At 41.1% G+C, this 23,012-nt stretch overlaps 1 long non-coding RNA gene across 1 annotated transcript in view; it reads left to right on the forward strand.

Moving 5' to 3' along the window:
* Positions 1–25: 25 nt before the first annotated feature.
* The window catches only part of LOC129060436 (uncharacterized), a 112,220-nt gene continuing 89,233 nt past the window's right edge, over positions 26–23,012 (forward strand). The window contains exon 1 of the long non-coding RNA XR_010140893.1: positions 26–212. This is a non-coding gene — a long non-coding RNA (uncharacterized LOC129060436). The remainder of the gene's footprint in view (positions 213–23,012) is intronic.

The raw sequence follows: 23,012 nt of genomic DNA on the forward strand, positions 1-23,012 counted from the left end.
TTTTTCTTCTCACAGCCATCAAAAAAATATGATGTTCCAGAACACGTGCAGCAAGATGATGACCAGCGTGCAACGGCTCAGTGGTGATGGTGAAGACGTAGAGGGCGAGCGCAGGCCGGAAGGCAGTGAAGGCGCAGCAGAAGAACATGGCCACCGTCATGGAGACCGGAGAAGCCGACCGGGAGGCCCGTTAAGAGACGCCAGAAGCTCTGGTTGGTTTCCATTACTAATTTCTGTCTTAATTATGGAATATATTTTCTTGCTTCTTTGTCTACGTGGTGATTTTTTTATTGGATGTCAGATATTGTTATTTTTACATGGTTAATTGTTGGATTTTGTTGTATTTCTTAAGATAGTTTTGGGTTTTGTTTTGGTAGGCATTTAATTAAAATAGGTAAAAACATTTTGAGGCTTGGTTTAAATCTTCAGAGGGCAGGTCCAGAGCAGCCATTATTCTAGGGGTTAATTTGGCCCCACTCCTAACGCGATGCCAGGCTGAAGATTCTACCCAATGCCCATGTATTAGAAGGTCTTTCTACCATGGAGCACAAACTATGCCTAGGTCTGTGTGGGCAGATTAGTATTTAGCCAAATATTCAGAAAGACCTCTGCAAATATCCACAGCTCTGTCGCAATAATTTCCCGTCAGTACTGTACCCTGTAAAATCCAGCTCTCTTAGCCTCCCTGGACTCTGATGTGTGTCTCCTTAATTCAGGGAGACTGCAGCCACCTGTTTAAATTTTTTCTTCCCTGCACTGCAGCCTAGATACTGACTCTAGGCAGAAAGCTGGTAAAATTACAAGGCTCATTTTATTTCTCTTATTGTAGGAATCACATTCCTGTGTATCACTTGTTGTCCAGGCAGTTAAACTATTTCATATGTTTTGTCTGGTTTTCTACTTATTTGAAGTGTGTATTAGTTTCTATTCCTGTGCAGTAAGTTACCACAAAGTTAGTAGCTTAAAACAACACATACTTGTATTATCTCACAGTTTCCATGGGCCAAGAGTCCAAGTATGGCATAATAGGGTTCTGTGGTCAAGGTCTCACAAGCTTGAAGTCAAGGTGTTGGCAGAACCGGGTTCTCTTCTGGAACTGGGTGTCTTCCAAGCTCATGTGGTTGTTGATGGAATTCAATTCCTTGCAGCTGTAGGGCTGAGATTCCCATTTTCTTCCGTCTCTCATCCAATGGCTGCTCTCAGTTCCTACAAGTAACCTGTAGTTCCTTGCTGTGAGTTCCTCTTGCAACACTACTTGTCCGGCAACTTTATAAAGTCAAGCCCAGCCATGACAATCTCCTTTTTTGATTGACTCAGACTCAAATGGTTTGGAAGCTTAACTCTATCTGTAAAATCCCTTTATCTTTCCCATGTTCTAGTCACTTGAAGCAGATCACAGGTCCAGTACGGACTCAAGGGGAGGAAAATTATATGATTTATTGGGAGTAAACCTAGGGTGTATCCATCATAAGACAACAGAGTAAATCTGGTCTTTATTACTTCCTTTTAGTCAAAAGTAGAATCTTCCTTTCTAATTTTAGTTGTTTCATCTTTTCAAATTGTACCTGCAAGTACAGCCAGAAAAATATTAAATATTACACATTCTTCTCTTGTTGCCAATTGTAAGAAAAATGTTTCCAATATTTTAATCACTAAATATTTGCCATGATGTATTAAGAAATTATCTATAGATTTACATGTTATGAAGAATGCAAATCATGTTGAATGTTAGGAAAGTCCTTGCATATTATGAATTTTCTCTATTGGTCTATTAGTAAATTGAATTGTTACTATTGAACCACATTTGCATCTCAACAATTAACCTCGCTTGATTATATTACACGTGATTTTTTTTCTGTTATTTTAATTATCTTTGTTTTCGTTAACAGATAGAAATGAAATTACCCTAGTTTTTGTTTTATTCTATTTTTGTGATGTTTATATAAAATATATATATATTTCATTAAAATAATCTGGAAGTTTTTCTTCTTTTTATGCTTTGGGATGGTTTAAACAGCCTAGGAATTTTTTTTCCTTTAATATTTTATACAATTCATCATGCCTGGCATTTTGAGGGAAGTTACAATTATTTGATTATATTCTCAATTCCTTTTATAATAACTAGTTTGATTAGAATTTCTAACTATTCTGAAGTTAGTTTTAATATTTTGCTAGAAAATCATTCTACTTGTTTTCAAATATATATATATTTTTTATTACACTTTAGTTTTAGGGTACATGTGCACAACGTGCAGGTTTGTTACATATGTATACATGTGCCATGTTGGATGGCTGCACCCATGAACTCGTCATTTAGCATTAGGTATATCTCCTAATGCTATCCCTCCCCTCTCCCCCACCCCGAAACAGGCCCCGGTGTGTGATGTCCCCCTTCCTGTGTCCATGTGTTCTCATTGTTCAATTCCCACCTATGAGTGAGAACATGCAGTGTTTGGCTTTTTGTCCTTGCGATAGTTTACTGAGAATGATGGTTTCCAGCTTCACCCATGTCCCTACAAAGGACATGAACTCATCATTTTTTATTGCTGCATAGTATTCCATAGTGTATATGTGCCACATTTTCTTAATCCAGTCTATCATTGTTGGACATTTGGCTTGGTTCCAAGTCTTTGCTGTTGTGAATAGTGCCACAATAAACATACATGTGCATGTGTCTTTATAGCAGCATGATTTATAATCCTTTGGGTATATACCCAGTAATGGGATGGCTGGATCAAATGGTATTTCTAGTTCTAGATCTAGATCTAGTTCTAGATTGCCACACTGACTTCCACAATGGTTGAACTAGTTTACAGTCCCACCAACAATATACAAGTGTTTCTATTTCTCCACATCCTCTCCAGCACCTGATGTTTCCTGACTTTTTAATGATCGCCATTCTAACTGGTGTGAGATGGTATCTCATTGTGGTTTTGATCTGCATTTCTCTGGTGACCAGTGATGATGAGCATTTTTTCATGTGTCTTTTGGCTGCATAAATGTCTTCTTTTGAGAAGTATCTGTTCATATCCTTCGCCCACTTTTTGATAGGTTTGTTTGTTTTTTTCTTGTAAATTTGTTTGAGTTCATTGTAGATTCTGGATATTAGCCCTTTGTCACATGAGTAGATTGCAAAAATTTTCTCCCATTCTGTAGGTTGCCTGTTCACTCTGATGGTAGTTTCTTTTGCTGTGCAGAAGCTCTTTAGTTTAATTAGATCCCATTTGTCAATTTTGGCTTTTGTTGCCATTGCTTTTGGTGTTTTAGACATGAAGTCCTTGCCCATGCCTATGTCCTGAATGGTATTGCCTAGGTTTTCTTCTAGGGTTTTTATGGTTTCAGGTCTAACATTTAAGTCTTTAATCCATCTTGAATTAATTTTTGTATAAGGTGTAAGGAAGGGATTCAGTTTCAGCTTTCTCCATATGGCTAGCCAGTTTTCCCAGCACCATTTATTAAATAGGGAATCCTTTCCCCATTTCTTCTTTTTGTCAGGTTTGTCAAAGATCAGATAGTTGTAGATATGTGGCATTATTTCTGAAGACTCTATTCTGTTTCACTGGTCTATATCTGTGTTTCCGTACCAGTACCATGCTGTTTTGGTTACTGTAGCCTTGTAGCATAGTTTGAAGTCAGGTAGCGTGATGCCTCCAGCTTTGTTCTTTTGGCTTAGGATTGACTTGGCAATGCGGGCTCTTTTTTGGTTCCATATGAACTTTAAAGTAGTTTTTTCCAATTCTGTAAAGAAAGTCATTGGTAGCTTGATGGGGATGGCATTGAATCTATAAATTACCTTGGGCAGTATGGTCATTGTCACGATATTGATTTTTCCTACCATGAGCATCGAATGTTCTTCCATTTATTTGTATCCTCTTTTATTTCATTGAGCAGTGGTTTGTAGTTCTCTTTGAAGAGGTCCTTCACATCCCTTGTAAGTTGGATTCCTAGGTATTTTATTCTCTTTGAAGCAATTGTGAATGGGAATTCATTCATGATTTGGCTCTCTGTCTGTTATTTGTGTATAAGAATGCTTGTGATTTTTGCACACTGATTTTGTATCCTGAGACTTTGCTAAAGTTGCCTTTCAGCTTAAGGAGATTTTGGGCTGAGACGATGGAGATTTCTAGATATACAATCATGTCATCTGCAAACAGGGACAATTAGACTTCCTCTTTTCCTAATTGAATACCCTTTATTTCCTTCTCCTGCCTGATTTCCCTGGCCAGAACTTCCAACACTGTGTTGAATAGGAGTGGTGAGAGAGGGCATCTCTGTCTTGTGCCAGTTTTCAAAGGGAATGCTTCCAGTTTTTGCCCATTCAGTATGATATTGGCTGTGGGTTTGTCATAGATAGCTCTTATTATTTTGAGATACGTCCCATCAATACCTAGTTTATTGATAGTTTTTGGCATGAAGTGTTGTTTAATTTTGTCAAAGGCCTTTTCTGCATCTATTGAGATAATCATGTGGTTTTTGTCATTGGTTCTGTTTATATGCTGGATTACATTTACTGATTTGCGTATGTTGAACCAGCCTTGCATCCCAGGGATGAAGCCCACTTGATCATGGTGGATAAGCTTTTTGATGTGCTGCTGGATTCGGTTTGCCAGTATTTTATTGAGGATTTTTGCATCGATGTTCATCAGGGATATTGGTCTAAAATTCTCTTTTTTGGTTGTGTCACTGCCAGGCTTTGGTATCAGGATGATGCTGGCCTCATAAAATGAGTTAGGGAGGGTTCCCTCTTTTTCTATTGATTGGAATAGTTTCAGAAGGAATGGTACCAGTTTCTCCTTGTACCTCTGGTAGAATTTGGCTGTGAATCTGTGTGGTCCTGGACTCTTTTTGATTGGTAAGCTATTGATTATAGCCACAATTTCAGAGCCTGTTATTGGTCTATTCAGAGATTCAATTTCTTCCTGGTTTAGTCTTGGGAGAGTGTATGTGTTGAGGAATTTATCCATTTCTTCTAGATTTTCTAATTTATTTGCATAGAGGTGTTTATAGTATTCTCTGATGGTAGTTTGTATTTCTATGGGATCGGTGGTGATATCACCTTTATCATTTTTTATTGCGTCTATTTGATTCTTCTCTCTTTTCTTCTTTATTAGTCTTGCTAGCAGTCTATCAATTTTGTTGATATTTTCAAAAAACCAGCTCCTGGGTTCATTGATTTTTTTTGAAGGGTTTTTTTTGTGTCTCTATTTCCTTCAGTTCTGCTCTGATCTTAGTTATTTCTTGCCTTCTGCTAGCTTTTGAATGTGTTTGCTCTTGCTTCTCTAGTTCATTTAATTGTGATGTTAGGGTGTCAATTTTAGATCTTTCCTGCTTTCTCTTGTGGGCATTTAGTGCTATAAATTTCCCTCTACACACTGCTTTGAATGTGTCCCAGAGATTCTGGTATGTTGTGTCTTTGTTCTCATTGGTTTCCAAGAACATCTTCATTTCTGCCTTCATTTCATTATGTACCCAGTAGTCATTCAGGAGCAGGTTGTTCAGTTTTCATGTAGTTGAGCGGTTTTGAGTGAGTTTCTTAATCCTGAGTTCTAGTTTGATTGCACTGTGCTCTGAGAGATAGTTTGTTATAATTTCTGTTCTTTTACATTTGCTGAGGAGTGCTTTACTTCCAACTATGTGGTCAATTTTGGAATAGGTGTGGTGTGGTGCTGAAAAGAATGTATATTCTGTTGATTTGGGGCGGAGAGTTCTGTAGATGTCTATTAGGTTGGCTTGGTGCAGAGCTGAGTTGAATTCCTGGATATCCTTGTTGACTTTCTGTCTCGTTGATCTGTCTAATGTTGACAGTGGGGTGTTAAAGTCTCCCATTATTATTGTGTGGGAGTCTAAGTCTCTTTGTAGGTCACTCAGGACTTGCTTTATGAATCTGGGTGCTCCTGTATTGGGTGCATATATATTTAGGATAGTTAGCTCTTCTTGTTGAATTGATCCCTTTACCATTAGGTAATGGCCTTCTTTGTCTCTTTTGATCTTTGTTGGTTTAAAGTCTGTTTTATCAGAGACGAGGATTGCAACCCCTGCCTTTTTTTGTTTTCCATTTGCTTGGTGGATCTTCCTCCATCCTTTTATTTTGAGCCTATGTGTGTCTCTGCACATGAGATGGGTTTCCTGAATACAGCACACTGATGGGTCTTGACTCTTTATCCAATTTGTCAGTCTGTGTCTTTCACTTGGAGCATTTAACCCATTTACATGTAAGGTTAATATTGTTATGTGTGAATTTGATCCTGTCATTATGATGTTAGCTGGTTATTTTGCTCGTTACTTGATGCAGTTTCTTCCTAGCCTCGATGGTCTTTACAATTTAGCATGTTTTTGCAGTGGCTGGTGCCGGTTATTCCTTTCCATGTTTAGCGCTTCCTTCAGGAGCTCTTTTAGGGCAGGCCTGGTGGTGACAAAATCTCTCAGCATTTGCTTGTCTGTAAAGTATTTTATTTCTCCTTCAATTATGAAGCTTGGTTTGGCTGGATATGAAATTCTGGGTTGAAAATTCTTTTCTTTAAGAATGTTGAATATTGGCCCCCACTCTCTTCTGGCTTGTAGAGTTTCTGCCGAGAGATCCGCTGTTAGTCTGATGGGCTTCCCTTTGTGGGTAAACTGACCTTTCTCTCTGGTTGCCCTTAACATTTTTTCCTTCATTTCAACCTTGGTGAATCTGACAATTATGTGTCTTGGAGTTGCTCTTCTCGAGGAGTATTTTTGTGGCATTCTGTGTATTTCCTGAATTTGAATGTTGGCCTGCCTTGCTAGATTGGGGAAGTTCTCCTGGATAATATCCTGCAGAGTGTTTTCCAACTTGGTTCCATTCTCCCTGTCACTCTCAGGTACACCAATAAGACGTAGATTTGGTCTTTTCACATAGTCCCATATTTCTTGGAGGCTTTGTTCATTTCTTTTTATTCTTTTTTCTCTAAACTTCTCTTCTCACTTCATTTCATTCATTTGATCTTCCATCACTGATACACTTTCTTCCAGTTGATTGTATCGGCTACTGAGGCTTCTGCATTCATCACATAGTTCTCGTGCCGTGGTTTTCAGCTCCATCAGGTCCTTTAAGGACTTCTCTGCATTGGTTATTTTAGTTAGCCATTTGTCTAATCTTTTTTCAAGGTTTTTAACTTCTTTGCCATGGGTTCGAACTTCCTCCTTTAGCTCGGAGTAGTTTGATCGTCTGAAGCCTTCTTCTCTCAACTCGTCAAAGTCATTCTCCATCAGCTTTGTTCCGTTGCTGGTGAGGAGCTGCGTTCCTTTGGAGGAGGAGAGGTGCTCTGCTTTTTAGAGTTTCCAGTTTTTCTGCTCTGTTATTTCCCCCATGTTTGTGGTTTTATCTATTTTTGGTCTTTGATGATGGTGACATACAGATGGGGTTTTGGTGTGGATGTCCTATCTGTTGTTAGTTTTCCTTCTAACAGTCAGGACCCTCAGCTGCAGGTTTGTTGGAGTTTGCCAGAGGTCCACTCCACACCTTGTTTGCCTGGGTATCAGCAGCGGAGGCTGCAGAACAGTGGATATTGGTGAACAGCAAATGTTGCTGCCTGATCATTCCTCTGGAAGTTTTGTCTCAGAGGAGTACCCCGCCATGTGAGGTGTCAGTCTGCCCCTACTGGGGGGTGCCTCCCAGTTAGGCTACTCGGGGGTCAGGGACCCACTTGAGGAGGCAGTCTGTCCGTTGTCAGATATCCATCTGTGCTGGGAGAACCACTACTCTCTTCAAAGTTGTCAGACAGGGATATTTAAGTCTGCAGAGGTTTCTGCTGCATTTTGTTTGGCTATGCCCTGCCCCCTGAGGTGGAGTCTACAGAGGCAGGCAGGCATCCTTGAGCTGCGGTGGGCTCCACCCAGTTCCAGCTTCCCAGCCGCTTTGTTTACCTACTCAAGCCTCAGCAATGGCTAGCACCCCTCCCCCAGCCTCGCTGCTGCCTTGCAGTTTGAACTCAGACTACTGTGCTAGGACTCACTGAGGCTCCGTGGGCGTAGGACCCTCCGAGCCAGGTGCGGGATATAATCTCCCGGTGTGCCGTTTGCTAAGACTGTTGGAAAAGTGCAGTATTAGGGCGGGAGTGACCCAATTTTCCGGGTGCCGTCTGTCACCCCTTTCTTTGACTAGGAAAGAGAATTCCCTGACCCCTTGCACTTCCCAGGTGAGAGGATACCTTGTCCTGCTTCGGCTCACACTTGGTGTGCTGCACCCACTGTCCTGCACCCACTGTCCAACACTCCCCAGTGACATGAACCCAGTACCTCAGTTGGAATTGCAGAAGTCACCCGTCTTCTGCCTCGCTTACGCTGGTAGCTGTAGACTAGAGCTGTTCCTATTTGGCCATCTTGGCTCCACCCCCCCTCAAATATATTTTTATAGATTTTAGAAACCAAGCTTTTGTAGTTCAATTTCCACTGTACTGTTTATCTCCCATTTTTGTATCTTATTTTGTGTATTTGTATTCCTTTATTTTTACATAGATTTTCAAATAATTTCTTTTACTATTCATTCACAAAAAGAAACTTCTTTTGGTTTGTTTAATAGTTGGTTTCATGATCTAATTTTTTATCTTTACTGATTCCATCCTTTTCTTACTTTAAGCAACGTTCACTTTATTTTCTTTCTAGAGTTGAATATTTTCTTAATTCATCTAGTATTTTTTCATTAGTTGAGTGACATTTAGCCTATATCTTTTCTTCTATGCTCTACTTTTACTGTATCCCTATATCTCATAGTTTCATATATGCAGGGATTTTTTTTTCTAAAAAATTTGTGATTTCAAATGTTATTGCCTCTGACACAATATTATGGAGATAGTTATTAATATTAATATTTTCATGTTAAAAGGGCAGAAATTTTCTGTTTTTATATTTTCTTTTTTAAATTCCTTGTTTCATATCAAATGTGATAAAAGATGTTATCTTTACAATTTGTAGGTCTTCTAATAATATATTGATGTTCATATTATGGCCAAATACATGATCTATATATATATATAAATGTTCTATCAGCTCTTGCAAACAGAGACATTTTTATGCACGCAAAGTTCTTTCACTCAAGTGTAGTTTTTGAAAACTACAAATATGTTCAATGTGATGCATAGAAGTTTTTAAATATAGATTTTGATATATATAAGTTCAGGAAGTATGGTCCACTGTTCTTTCTTTAGACCTTGATGTAGCCTATATTATACACTCAAAAACAGCACAAGTTCACATTCCCTTATCCATAACATTAATATTCAAAGGAGGTCTGAAAATTGAAACTGTTTTCTTTATTCATCTAACTGCAAACCTTGACCAGAAAAAAAGAGAGAAAGACTGTTTAGTTTTTATTTATAATACTTATTTTAAGTCTTAACATTTCACTTAAGAAATGTTAACATGCTTTATTATGGAATGCTGCTCCAGGCCCCTTTGAGGTGTTAGGTAATACTAGGTATCATCAATATTCTATCTTTTCAAAATCCAAACTATATTATGTTCTAAAATACATCTGGCCTCCAGCATATTTGCTAAGAGATTGTGGATTGTCTTCACTTTTGTCCAGACATTTCTTCCTAGAAAAAAATGCATATGATATTTTGGCTTCTTATCTTTAATAGCAGTAAGACTAAGTTGTAATCTTATTTAGTCTTTTTTTTTATTATTCTTTAAGTTCTGGGATACATGTGCAGAACCTGCAGATTTGTTACATAGGTATACCCATGCCATGGTGGTTTGCTGCACCCATCAACTCATCATCTACATTAGGTATTTCTCCTAGTGCTATCCCTCCCCTAGCCCACCACCCCCTGGTAGGCCCCAGTGTGTGATGTTCCCCTCCCTGTGTCCATGTATTCTCATTGTTCAACTCCCACTTATGAGTGAGAACATGTAATGTTTGGTTTTCTATTCTTGTGTTAGTTTGCTGAGAATGGTGGTTTCCAGCATCATCCATGTCCCTGCAAAGGACATGAACTCATCCTTTTTTATAGCTGCATAGTATTCCATGGTGTATATGTGCCACATTTTCTTTATCCAGTCTATCATTGATGGGCATTTGGGTTGGTTCCAAGTCTTTGCTATTGTGAACAGTGCTGCAATAAACATACTTGTGCATGTGTCTTTATAGCAGCATGATTTATAATCCTTTGGGTATATACCCAGTAATTGGATGGCTGAGTCAAATGGTGTTTCTAGTTCTAGATCCTTGAGGAATCACCACACTGTCTTCCACAATGGGTGAACTAATTTACACTCCAATCAACAGTGTAAAAGCATTCTTATTTCTCCACACCCTATCCAGCGTCTGTTGTTTCCTGCACATTTTAACGATTGCGATTCTAACTGGCATGAGATGGTATCTCATTATTGTTTTGATTTGCATTTCACTAATGACCAATGATGATGAGCTTCTCTCCATATCTTTGTTGGCTGTATAAATGTCTTCTTTTGAGAAGTGTCTGTTCATATCCTTCACCCACTTTTTGATGGGGTTGTTTGTTTTTTTCTTGTAAATTTAAGTTCCTTGTAGAGTCTGGATGTTAGCCTTTTGTCAGATGGATAGATTGCAATAATTTTCTCCCATTCTGTAGGTTGCTGGTTCACTTTGATGATAGTTTCTTTTGCTGTGCAGAAGCTCTTTAGTTTAATTAGATACCGTTTGTCTATTTTGGCTTTTGTTGCCATTGCTTTTGGTGTTTTAGTCATGAAGTCTTTGCCCATGTCTGTGTCCTGAATGGTATTGCCTAGGTTTTCTTCTAGGATTTTTATGGTTTTAGTTCTTACATTTAAGTCTTTAATCCATCTTGAGTTAATTTTTGTATAAGATGTAAGGAAGGGATCCAGTTTCAGCTTTCTACATATGACTAGCCATATGTACATTCCCTACATAGGGAATCCTTGCCCCATTGCTTGTTTTTGTCAGATTTATCGAAGATCAGATGGTTGTAGATGTATGGCATTATTTCTGAGGCTTCTGTTCTGTTCCATTGGTTTATATATCTTTTTTGGTACCGGTACCATGCTGTATTTGTTACTGTAGCCTTGTAGTATAGTTTGAAGTCAGGTAGCATGATGCCTCCAGCTTTGTTCTTTTTGCTTAGGATTGTCTTGGCTATATGGGCTCTTTTTTGGTTCCATATGAAATTTAAAGTAGTTTTTTCTAACTCTGTGAAGAGAGTCAACAGTAGGTTGATGGTGATAGCATTGAATCTATAAATTACTCTGGGCACTATGTCGATTTTCATGGTATTGATTCTTCCTATCCATGAGCATGGAATGTTTTACCATTTGTGTCCTCTCTTATTTCCTTGAGCAGTGGTTTGTAGTTCTTCTTGAGGAGGTTCTTCACTTTCCTTGTAAGTTGTATTCCTAGGTATTTTATTCTCTTTGTAGCAATTGTGAATGGGAGTTCATTCATAATTTGGCTCTGTTTGTCCATTATTGGTGTATAGGAATGTTTGTGATTTTTGCACGTTGATTTTGTATTCTGAGACTTTGCTGAAGTTGCTTATCAGCTTAAGGAGATTTGGGGCTGACACGATAAGGTTTTCTAAATATACAATCATGTCATTTGCAAACAGAGACAATTTGACTCCCTCTTTTTCTATTTGAATATACTTTATTGCTTTCTCTTGCCTCATTGCCCTGACACGAACTTCTAATACTATGTTGAATAGGAGTGGTGAAAGAGGGCATCCCTGTCTTGTGCCAGTTTTCAAAGGGAATGCTTCCAGCTTTTGCCCATTCAGTATGATATTGTCTGTGGGTTTGTCATAAATAGCTCTTATTATTTTGAAATATTTTCCATCAATACCTAGTTTATTGAGAGTTTTTAGCATGAAGGTCTGTTGAATTTTGTCAAAGGCCTTGTCTGCATCTATTGAGATAATCATGATTTTTGTCATTGGTTCTGTTTATGTGATGGATTACATTTATTGATTTGCATATGTTGAACCAGTCTTGCATCCCTGGGATGAAGCAAACTTGATCGTAGTGGATAAGCTTTTTGATGTGCTGCTGGATTCAGTTTGTCAGTATTCTATTTAGGATTTTTGCATCAACGTTCATCAGGGATATTGGCCTGAAATTTTCTTTTTTTGTTGTGTCTGCAAGGTTTTGGTGTTGGGATGATGCTAGCCTCATAAAATGAGTTAGAGAGGACTCCCTCTTTTTCTGTTGTTTGGAATAGTTTCAGAAGGAATGGTGTGTCCAGAATTTGTTCCTTCCAGTGGGTTCTTGGTCTCGCTGACTTCAAGAATGAAGCCGCGGACCCTCACGGTGAGTGTTACAGTTCTTAAAGATGGTGTGTCCGGAGTTTGTTCCTTCAGATGTTCAGATGTGTCCAGAGTTTATTCCTTCTGGTGGGTTCGTGGTCTCACTTGACTTCGGGAGTGAAGCCGCAGACCTTCCAATGAGTGTTACAGCTCTTAAAGGTGGTGTGTCTGGAGTTGTTCCTCCCGGTGGGTTCGTGGTCTCACTGACTTCAGGAGTGAAGCCGCAGACCTTTGCAGTGAGTGTTCAGCTCATAAAGATAGTGCAGACTCAAAGAGTGAGCAGAGGCAAGATTTATTGTGAAGAGCAAAAGAACAAAGCTTCCACAGCATGGAAGGGGACCCGAGCGGGTTGCCACTGCTGGCTCGGGTGGCCAGCTTTTATTCCCTTATTTGGCCCCACTCACATTCTGCTGATTGGTCCATTTTAGAGAGTGCTGATTGCTCCATTTAACAGAGTGCTGATTGGTCCGTTTTTACAGAGTGCTGACTGGTGCATTTACAAACCTTTAGCTAGACACAGAGTGCTGATTGGTGCATTTTTACAGAGTGCTGATTGGTGCGTTTACAAATCTTTAGCTAGACAGAAAAGTTCTCCAAGTCCCCACTTGACCCTGGAAGTCCAACTGGCTTCACCTCTCAGTCTCCCCTCTAAATAGGACACCCCAACTGCTGTTGGGAATTGGGTGATGACAGCTCTAGTTACCTTCTGCTGGATAGGAGCGAAGAAGGGGCCCTGCAGTTGTAGTGTCCTCCAGAGGGGAATTCTTCAGGCCAGTGAAAGGGCCAGCAGGTCAGTCTGGGGGTCCTCGGTAGAAGTTGTTAGTTGAGCTCATTTGGGATTCCATTTGTTAAGACCATCTGTAGCTTGATGGCCTCAATTCAGAGGAAACAAATTTGACAAGGAGGTTAAAAATACAGGGCTCAAAGGTGAGTAATAGCAAGATGGCTGTCACGGGACCTAGAAAGGGGAGAAGCCATGTTGCCCAACTCCAGAGGTTGGTATAGAGTTTGAAAGGCATTGTCTGACTTCAGAAGCCTTTTCCTGTAAACTCCGGGCAGCATCTCATACTATCCCTGACTGGTTAGTGTAAAAACACTCTTCCCCTAAGAAGATGCAGAGTCGTCCTTTCTTAGCAGTGAGGAGGTCTAGGCCTTGGCGGTTTTGGAGGGTCACTGCTGCCAAAGAGTCTATATGGGATTGTAGAGGAAGGATAGATTTCATTATTTCTTGCAAACTGTCTGAGAAATCATTTGAGAGTGTGTGGTAGTAGGATAATGAAGTAGACAAACTAGATATTCTGGTTCCTGTAGCAGTAGCCATTCCTAACCCTATAAGTAGGGGTATTAGTTGTATGGCTCTGCACTGACGGACTTGAGCTTTGAGGGATACTGATATGGTCTGATTTCCTGGGGCAATGTTACTGTTGGGACTTAGAAAGACTAAGATTCAGGTGGCTGTCTAGTTCATGGGGAGGCAGATATAGATCGACATTCCACATAAGAAGAATATACCTTGGCTGGGTGGACAGAACTGGTTGTGTATGTTAAAATAGTGTGTGAGTTTGTTGTTTTCATTTTCCCACACTCCTAGAGTACTTGCCAAGGTAGCTCCAGTGAGTGGCTGGAAAGGGGTATTGGAAGCAAACTGAGTGGCTCCCTGTGTTCTATTTTCCCATTGGAGAAAAAACCGTTTTGTATCTACTAGGAACCATTCGAGAGAGTGATTGAAAGAGGGGATGAGAAGGTGTTCACTAGTGGTGGGGGCGCTACTGCAGGGGGTCCAGGGGTGAATGGTCATGCAGGGAGTATGTTTGCTGTTACAAAACCTGGACTGTTTGTTAAGCAGGGAGGAGGTGATGATTTTTGGAGGCCCTGAGAAGCGGACAAGCCATCTGAATGGAGCTGTTTGAATGACTGGGAAGTTACTATGATCAGTTGGGGCTTGAAGTTGTAGGGTGTAATTATACTGATGCGGTAGTAGGTGCCCCAGGGGCAGGCCTGATAACAGGTTGCATTAGATGCATTAAGGGGCTTGGAAAGTTAAGATAGTATTCGTAGTTACAGGGCCATGTATGGGCTTTTCATTGCTTGTGTAATAGGTGAGATTGGAAATGTAAGAACGTAAAAGTTGGATTGCACGTCCTGTTAGGGTGTTCTTGGTCCTATCAGAGATGGGGAAGTTGGCTAATGATTGAATATTTAGAAGTCCGGAAAGGGTCTTTTCCTTCTTAACAAGGGTGGTAGGTTAAGTTAGTAAAGACCCAGTTTTTTGTGGGAATGGGAGTGGCAACGTAAGCAGAAGTTGATAGAGAGATACAAAGCCAACAGTCATTTTCCAGGGAAGGATTGGACTGGCTTAACAGAGAGTGGGTTAAGTTGAGAGTCTTGTAGAGGTAATTAGGAGGTAGTGGAAGGGGAGGGGGAGGGGCAATTGTATGAGGTATCCAAGGAAGTAGGAGGGATAGATAGGCAAAGAGTAAATAGGAAGGTAAAGAGGGTGCTCTGGAAGACGAGATCATTTTATCCAGTCTGAGTTAAAGGTAGAAGTAAATTGCTGTCAGAAGGAAGGAAGATAAAAATAATGTTGATGTGATTAGGATTTTTGTCCCAGCAGGATCTACAGTATATAGTCCTATCTCAAAGAATATGGTTAGTATGATGCTTAGTAATATGATGAAATGTAAAAGGATTCCATTAAAGAGGCAAGGAGAGGTGTTAAAGATAAAGATTATGTAGGTTTTCACTTATCTTTTTTAAGAAGGAAGGGGTTTTTCTTCAGGATCAGTGGTAGGAGCCTTTTTAGTCTGGGATGTTTCCTTCCAAAATAGGAGATCAAGTCCTCCAATGGTTCACAGGTGTATCGAGGCTGGTCTAGCTGATCTTGGGGCTCCTGAACTGATGGTCCCACAGGTTCCTCAGGGGGTGTCCAAAATTTAACTTAGGTGTGGTGAATCCAAGATTCCACTCCTGCCACCTTAGCTGCAGTGAGGATAGAGAGGATTACCAAGTATGGTCCTTCCCACAAAGAGTTCACAGACGGGGAGGTAGAGGGGAGAAATTTGACCAACACTAGATCTCCTGGTTGAAACAACTCTGTTCCCTTTTCTCTGCGACATCCTTCAGGTAGGTTTTTAAGGCTTTTTTGATATTTTGCCAAAGAAGTTATCTCTTTGACCAAGTTCGCCATTTCCTGATTAAGTGGGAGGTCATTTGTAAGAAAAGGTCGTCCATACAGCATTTCATATGGACTGAGCCCCATTTTGTGAGGAGAATTTCGGATTCTCAACAAGGCCATAGGCAAAAAAGTAGGCCATGGAAGATGAGTTTCTTGTGTTAGTTTCCTTAAGTACCTCTTGAATGTTTCATTTGCCTTCTCAACCTTCCCTGAGGACTATGGCGTCCAGGTGCAGTGATATTGTATCCCTGGCGTGCTGGAAATTCCCTGAGTTATTGTGGCTTTAAAAGCTGGACCATTGTCACTCTGTAAGCTTTGGGGAAGCCCGAATCTAGGAGTTATTTCATGAATTAGGACTTTAATCACTTCCTGAGCCTTCTCTGTCTTGCAGGGGAAAGCTTCTATCCAATTTATAAAGGTATCAATGCAGACCAACAAGTATTGAAATCCCTTTGACTTAGGCATATGGGTGAAGTCTAACTGCCAGTCCCCTCCAGGATAGTGACCTATTCTTTGTTCCCCCAAAGGAGCCTTACAATGGACCAAGGGATTATTCCCTTGGCACACCTCACAGGCTTTAACTGCCTGTCGGATGGTCCAGAGGAGATTTGGCCCTGTACATAGGGATTTGGCCATTTGATGAGTGTTTTCAATACCCATATGAAAAGTTTGGTAGAGGATTTTAAGTATTCTCCACTGGCTGGCTTCAGGTATAAGTACCTTTCCTTCTTCTGTCATTAACCACCCTGAGGGGACAAAACTATGCCCCCGTGAAAGTCCCCATTCTGTTTCAGTTGGGGAATACTGGGGCTTAATCTCTTGGAGGGGTTGTTCCATACCAAGGGTCCTTCTGTAGGTATTTCTAATGGGAGGTTCAGCCTGGCAGCAATTTTGGCCTCAGCATCTGCCCAACGGTTTCCTTCTGCCTTTTCTCCTTCACCTTTCTGATGGCTTTAGCAGTGTAAGACTGCCACTTCCTTGGGTTTTTGCGCTGCATGCAATAACTCCATAATTTCCTTGTAGTATTTAATGGGGGTTCCCTCAGAGGTTAGGAACTCCCTTTCTTTCCATATTGCAGCATGGGCATGTAGGATTACATAAGCATGCTTACTATCTGTATACACATTTATTCTTTTTCCCTTTCCCAGTTCTAAGGCTCGGGTAAGTGCCACTAGTTCTTCTAACTGGGCGCTGGTCCCTGGGGGAAGAGGCTTACTTTCAAGTATGGTTACATCACTAACTATGGCATGACCTTCCCTTCATATCCCATTCTTCAGAAATGAACTTCCATCGGTGTATAGGTTAAGGTCAGGATTAGCTAAGGGGACTTCTAAGAGATCATCTTGGGTGGCATAAGTCTGGACTATAATTTGTTGGCAGTCATGCTCAATTGGTTCCCCATCCTCTGGGAGAAAAGTGGCATGGTTGAGGGTCGCACACATGCATATTTGAAGCACTGGTCCCTCAAGGAGTAGCACCTGCTATCTAAACAGGCAGTTGTATGATAGCCATAAACTTCCTTTGGCACCTAGTATGCCATTTACATCATGAGTAGTCCAGACAGTGAGATCCTTTCCTTGTATTATTTTGATAGCCTCTGACACTAAGACAGCCATCACCACAACTACCGATAAACAGTGAGACCAGCCTTTTGCTACTATATCAATTTCCTTACTTAGGTATGCCACTGGTTATGGGGTTGTTCCACAAGTCTGAGTAAGGACCCCGAGAGCTATTCCTGCTTTCTCTGTGATGTATAAAGAAAAGCTTCATCCTCTGGAAAGGCTTAAGGCTGGAGCTTGAGTTTGTTCCTTCCAATGCCCAGACTTCAGGGTTGATTCCCTCCTCAAGCAGTGGACAACAAATGGGTAACTTGTTTTCCATATTCATGTAGATAATAGTTCCAGCTTTGGCTAATATATCTCTCTCTGATAAGGGTATGGGACTTTCAGGCATAACAAGAAAGGCATGTGAAAAAAGCAAAGTCTCCCAATTACAACTGAGGAAGTGAGAGAAATACCTGGTTACAGGCTGTCCCAGGATTCCTTGGATGGTAATGGACCTTGAGGACAGTTGTCTGGGACAGGAGATTAACACTGAGAAGGCCGCACCAGTGTCCAGGAGGAAGTCAATTTCCTGGCCCTTAATGGTTAAATGTACCCGGGGCTCAGTGAAGGTGATGACATGAGCTGGTGCTTGCCCTGGACACCCTCATTCCTGTTGTTGGATCATCTGGTTGGGGGCTTCTGGACCAGAAAACCTTTGTCCTCTGGGGTAGTGCACCTTCCAGTGATTGCCTTGGCATAGTGGACATGGGTGAGGGGGCAGCTTGTTTCTCATTGGGCAATCATTTTTAAAGTGTCCTTGTAAACCACACTGGTAACAAGCCCACCAGGTGACTGGCCTGCTCCATTTTCTGTCCTCTTTGAACCACCAAAGTTTGTTTTTCTAAGGGCCATGACTAAGGCTGTGGCCTTTCTCTGATCCTGCTTTTCCTTTTCAGCCTGTTCCTCTTGGTCCCTATTATAGAACACTGAGGTTGCCAGGTTTAATAATGCCTCCAGATTTTGTTCAGGACCCAGGGCTCACTTTTGGAGCTTTCTCCTGATATCTGTGGTTGATTGGGTAATAAACTTATCTTTTAGGATCATTTGGCCCTCAAGTGAGTTGGTTGATGGGAGTATATTTTCTTAAGTCCTCCAGTAGCTGCTTGAGGAAGGCAAAATGATTTTCTTCCTTTCCCTGAGTTATGGTGGACATCATTGAATAATTCATAGACTTTTCCCTAATTCTCCTTAGTCCTTCTAGAACACAGGTCAACAGATGTTTGTGACTCCAGTCCCCATGATCTGAGTCAAGGTCCCAGTGGGGATCCATACTGGGGATGGCTTGCTGACTGGTAGGGAATTTTCCCTTTCTTTTGCTGTCATTCTATTATTTATTTGACTAAGATACCAGGTATCTCCAAACTCTAGGGCTGCAACTAAAGCCACATTCTTTTCTTTAAAGGCCAAGGTTAGATCTAACAATAGCATGACATCTCTCCAAGTGAGATTGAAGGTTTGCCCTAGACCCTGTAGGACATCTATGTACCTATCAGGACCATCTGAAAACTTCCCCAGGTCTGCATTGATCTGCTTTAAATCAGAGAGGGAGAAGGGGACATGTACCCAGGTTGGGCCAAATTCCCCTCCCCCTACAGCTTGAAGGGGACATAACCAATAGCCCAGGGGTTTTTGTAGTCCTTTGGAGATTTCTTTGCTTGTTTCCTTCTGGGTGGGGGAGATTATAAGAGGCTTATCATTAATAGAAGGGGAGTTAGGATATGGAGGTAAGCTGAGAGATCCTCCTGTGGGATGTAAATTGCAAGCTTTGCATAGTTATGTATTCTCCTTCAGTGAAAAGAAAGCTTGGACAGAAGGTATTTCACTCCATTTGCCTTCCCTCTTACAGAAAAGATCAAGCTGCAGGATAGTATTGTAATTTATACTTCCCTCAGGTGGCCATTTTTCCCCATCAGAGAGAGAATATTGGGTCCAAGCTGCAGTGCAGAAAAAAATTGAGCCTCCTCTTTTTCGGGATTTGCGGGTCAAATTGGTCCCAATGGCTTAGGATGCATTTCAAGGGTGAGCCTGTTGATGCCTGAGTGTTCCCCATCTGAAAGACAAACCGACCATGGTTTCGGTTTGTTTGTTTCTCTGCTTGCCCAAGAACCTGCAATGGTCCCTGGACCCTGGTGACTGGAATAGTTGTGCTCACTGACACAGCAGCAGAAACAACCCCTGCCCAAGAACCCTCAATGGTCCCTGGACCCTACTGATCAGAATAGTTGCACTCACTGATGCAGCCGCAGAAACACTAGTTTTCCTCCTAAACCACAAGGAGGACTAAGGAAAGTCAGATTTAGTGGCCCTTACCAACGCATTCTCAAAAACCCTCACCCTTGCGTGTCCTCCTAGACCACAAATAGGACTGAGAAAAATCGGATTTAGTGGCTCTTACTGACACATTCTCAAAAACCTGTTAGAGTCCTGAGCATTCTCCTATTAGTATTGGGACCTTACCCCTGTCCTATAAAGATGTTATGCCCCAAAAATGAAGTGGAGGGCCATACCCTGAGGGAGAGAAGGAATCTCCAGGGCTGGAAGAGTGATGCCTTTTGTCCTCACTTATATGAATAGGAAAGATGCCATTTATGAAGTTCCCCATATCCTAGCTTCAGGAATAGCTTTTGTTAGGCCTGCTAGTCTGAGGAGGGATCCTAAAATTTCAGATAGTCCCCCACCCCAATGGGGCTTTGGGCAAAAATTACATCTTTCTGATTGGTGAGCCCAGGTGCCTAAAGAAGGTAACAGAGTCCTGAAGTTTATACTAGAAATCATTCTTACAGTAGAAACTAGAAAAGCACCAGAGACAGGGAGTGGTTTTTAGAAGCAGGACTAGCCTCAGAGAAGAGAGGCAGGAGGAAGTTTGTCTGACTGACGTTAGGAACCAGGAGGCAAGGGTCAGGATAGATAAGATAAATGGGCGAGTCTCACTTAGGTGACATGACTGTAAGAGTTCCGCTCATGGCCGCAGGGTCAACCAGCTTGTTGTCGGGACCCCAGAGCTGAATGGCTTTCCTCTCTGTTGACCCTTGGCTCAGCCCAGAAGTACAGGAAAAGCAGAAGCTGGTTCCAGGCAAACCAATGCTGCCAACTCCGAAGAGTCAGGGGTTGTTAGCCCTTTCCTAGAAAGCCTGACACCCATGTCTTTAGTCCAGTGGCCATGCTAGTCACTTTCAACTGGCCAACAGGTACCCAGTATTTAGCCCCTGAACTCTAAGGAAAAATATGACAGAGTAGCAAGTGAAAGGGGTCTGATGGTACTCACAGCTTGGTGATAGTCCCTTCGTGGTCGCCAAAATGTGTCCGGAATTTGTTCCTTCTGGTGGGTTCTTGGTCTCACTGACTTCAAGAATGAAGCCGCGGACCCTCGCGGTGAGTGTTACAGTTCTTAAAGATGGTGTGTCCAGAGTTTGTTCCTTCAGATGTTCAGATGTGTCTAGAGTTTCTTCCTTCCGGTGGGTTCATGGTCTTGCTTGACTTCAGGAGTGAAGCTGCAGACCTTCACAGTGAGTGTTACAGCTCTTAAATGTGGCACATCTAGAGTTGTTTGTTCCTCCTGGTGGGTTCGTGGTCTCGTTGACTTCAGGAGTGAAGCCGCAGACCTTCACAGTGAGTGTTAACAGCTCATAAAGGTAGTGCAGACCCAAAGAGTGAGCAGCAGCAAGATTTATTGTTAAGAGCAAAAGAACAAAGCTTCCACAGCATGGAAGGGAACACAAGCAAGTTGCTGCTGCTGGCTCAGGTGGCCAGCTTTTATTGCCTTATTTGGCCCTCCCACACCCTGCTGATTGGTCCATTTTACAGAGTGCTGATTGGTCCACTTTACAGAGGGCTGATTGGTCCATTTTACAGAGTGCTGATTGGTCCATTTTACAGAGTGCTGATTAGTCCGTTTTTACAGGTGTTGATTGGTGAGTTTACAAACCTTTAGCTAAACACAGAGCACTAATTGGTGTGTTTTTACAGAGTGCTGATTGCTGCATTTATAAACCTTTAGCTAGACACAGAGTGCTGATTAGTACGTTTTTATGGAGTGCTGATTGGTGCATTTACAAACCTTTAGCTAGACAGAAAAGTTCTCCAAGTCCCCACTCGACCCAGGAAGTCCAGCTGGCTTCACCTCTCAATGGTACCAGCTTCTCTTTGTACCTGTGGTAGAATTCAGCTGTGAATCCATCTGGTTCTGGGTTTTTTTTTTGGTTGGTAGGCTATTAATTACTGCCTCAATTTCAGAACTTGTTATTGGCCTATTCAGGGATTCGACTTCTTCCTGGTTTAGTCTTGGGAGGGTGTATGTGTCCAGGAACTTATCCATTTCTTCTAGATTTTCTAGTTTATTTGCATAGAGGTGTTTATAGTATTCTCTGATGGTCATTTGTATTTCTGTGGGATCAGTGGTGATAACCCCTTTATCATTTTTATTGCAGCTATTTGATTCTTCTCTCTTTTCTTCTTTATTAGTCTGGCTAGCAGTCTATTTATTTTGTTGATCTTTTCAAAAAGCCAGCTTCTGGATTTTTTTTTTTTTTTTTGGAAGGGTTTTCTGTGTTTCTATCTCTTTCAGTTCTGCTCTGATCTTATTTCTTGCCTTTTGCTAGCTTTTGAATGTGTTTGCTCTTGCTTCTCTAGTTCTTTTAATTGTGATGTTAGGGTGTCAATTTTAGATCTTTCCTGCTTTCTGTTGTGGGCATTTAGTGCTGTAAATTTCCCTCTACACACTGCTTTCAATGTGTCCCAGAGATTCTGGTATGTTGGTTCCTTGTTCTCATTGTCTTTGTGTCACATCTTTATTTCTGCCTTCATTTCATTATTACCCAGTAGTCATCAGGAGCAGGTTGTTCAGTTTCCATGTAGCTATGTGGTTTTGAGTCAGTTTCTTAATCCAGGGTTCTAATTTGATTGAATTGTGGTTGAGAGTCTGTTTGTTATTTTTTAGTTCTTTTGCATTTGCTAAGGAGTGTTTTACTTCTAATTATGTGGTCAATTTTAGAATAAGTGTGATGTGGTGTTGAGAAGAATGTATATTCTGTTGATTTGGGGTGGAGAGTTCTGTAGATGTCTATTAGGTTCGCTTGGTCCAGAGTTGAGTTCAATCCTGTATATCCGTGTTCATTTTCTGTCTCATTGTTCTAATATTGACAGTGGGGTGTTAAAGTCTCCCACTATTATCGTGTGGGAGTCCAAGTCTCCTTGTAGTTCTCTAAGAACTAGCTTTATGAATCTGGGTGCTCCTGTATTGCATGCATATATATTTAGGATAGTTAGCTCTTCTTGTTGCATTGATCCCTTTACCTTTATGTAATGCCCTTCTTTGTCTCTTTTGATCTTTGTTGGTTTAAAGTTGTTTTATCAGGGGCTAGGATTGCAACACCTGCTTTTTTTTTTTTTTTTTTTTTTTTTTTTGCTTTCCTTTTGCTTGGTAAATATTCCTCCACTGCTTTATTTTGAGCCTATATGAGTCTTTGCACATGAGATGGGTCTCCTGAATACAGGACACCGATAAGTCTTGACTCTTTATCCAATTTGCCAGTCTGCATCTTTTAATTGTGGCATTTAGCCTGTTTACATTTAAGGTTAATATTATTATGTGTATTTGATCCTGTCATTATGATGCTAGCTGGTTATTTTGCCCATTAGTTGATGCAGTTTCTTCATAGTGTCCATGGTCTTTACAATTTGGCATGTTTTTGCAGTGGCTGGTACCAGTTGTTCCTTTCCATGTTTAGTGCTTCCTTCAGGAGCTCTTGTAAGGCAAGCCTGGTGGTGACAAAATCTCTCAGCATTTGCTTGTCTGTAAAGGGTTTTATTTCTCCTTCATTTATGAAGCTTAATTCGGCTGGATATGAAATTCTGGGTTGAAAATTCTTTTCTTTAAGAATGTTAAATATTGGCCCCCGCTCTCTTCTGGCTTGTAGAGTTTCTGCTGAGAGTCCACTGTTAGTCTGACCCTTTGTGAGTAAACTGACCTTTCTC

This window comes from Pongo abelii, chromosome 6, assembly GCF_028885655.2.
Source record: "Pongo abelii isolate AG06213 chromosome 6, NHGRI_mPonAbe1-v2.0_pri, whole genome shotgun sequence".
Lineage (NCBI taxonomy): Eukaryota > Metazoa > Chordata > Mammalia > Primates > Hominidae > Pongo > Pongo abelii.